Source organism: Cyprinodon variegatus, unplaced genomic scaffold, assembly GCF_000732505.1.
Source record: "Cyprinodon variegatus isolate N-32 unplaced genomic scaffold, C_variegatus-1.0 Scaffold1345, whole genome shotgun sequence".
Classification (NCBI taxonomy): Eukaryota; Metazoa; Chordata; class Actinopteri; order Cyprinodontiformes; family Cyprinodontidae; genus Cyprinodon; species Cyprinodon variegatus.
In genome coordinates this window covers 147,116-148,698 of record NW_015151798.1, presented here as the reverse complement: position 1 = coordinate 148,698, position 1,583 = coordinate 147,116, and positions in this window count along the sequence as shown.

Below are 1,583 nucleotides of genomic sequence, written 5' to 3'. Positions count from 1 at the left end.
TTATTTTTTTACTGATTAACGCCAAATTCATTACATCATCGCAAACATATTATTTTTAGGTATAAATAATGACGCATCGCTTATTCCTTTCTGACCGGACTTTTCCTTTAAGAGTACGAATCACAAATTTACAAGTATGTATCACTATTTTACTTATACATAAGTAAAAATATAAGTTTACGAATACAAATAACACATTTCCTGGTTCACATCATACATTTAATATTATAAACAACAAAAGTGTAAATTTGTAGTTCATGTTCTTAGATTTGTGATCTATTCAATTCTGATTCCTGCTAGTAAATTAGTGATTTGTACTCATATTGTTGCTAAATTGCATATATTTAAACCATATGTCTGATGTCACAGCTATGAGTTGATAAGAAGGAACGAAAACAAACGTCTTACTCATTTATCTTTGTTCTTAGTTGCAAATCAGATGTTTACACACATTTTTCTTTATTTCAGTTATCTTAGCCCATATTTAGGGGCTGGTAGCCGGTCCTGATCCGAACACTCTGCTCAAACCGCCTGCGGAGTTGAAACAGGGAGAGGGAGCAAAGGTCAGCCCTGATGTTTAGTGTGCTCCATCTGATCCATCAATGACTTGTTTGCACTCTTTCATGATCCATCGGTATGTGAAGGAAAAAGAAACTGCTGGGAAACAGAGAAAGGATGATAGTGGTCCTTCACAAAGAGTAAGAATCTGCACGTTTAACGAGCTAAGATAGATCCTTAGACTTAGATTAACTTTATTGTCATTTTGTACACACTTAGAGTATACAAAACAAAATGTCTTTATGTACAGCTCTCAAGACATTTCTATTTCTTAAAGTGCAGCAGTGATCAAATTTAAACATCAAATGTGAAAATAAGTTTTCCAGCATTCAGCTTTTTTTGTCTTACAGTGTCCTGTCTGGCAATGTGGCAATAAGAATAATTATCTTGATGCCAAAAAGAGCCAGACAGATTTTACTTTCACAAGTGGAGCAGTATGGCAATTGCCATATAGCTCCACTTGTTTAATGCATATAAATTGCTTTATTATAATTATGCAGGGAGTTTTACACTGGAAAAAATCAAAATCTAGACGAGTCATTTTTTTCTTAAAATAAGAGCATTTGCTCCTGGATTAAGGTAGTAAAAGAGACATCTTGCCAATGGAACAAGGTAATTTACACTTAGAATAAGAAAACAGAGTAGCATTCTTTTATTTCAAGTGCATATTATCTAATTATCTTATTATCAGAGTAAAAATACTCATTCCGTTGGCAAACTATCTCATTTACCTACTCAAATTAAGGGAAAATACACTTAATTTAAGACATTTTTACTTATTTCTAGATCGTCTTTCCAGTGTGCAGTTTATATGGACACTGCAATGTAAATAGAGCAGAAAAACAGAAGAAGAAAAGGAAAAAAGAAAAAAAAATAGAAAAGATGAAAGAAAGAAGAAGAAAGGAGATAATGACAAAACATTTTCATCACCTGTAACGAGATGAAAAAAGAACAGCACAACCGAAAGACATGGTACGAGACACACAATAAAGCGACACCTTGAAACTATCGCTAAAGTAATATTA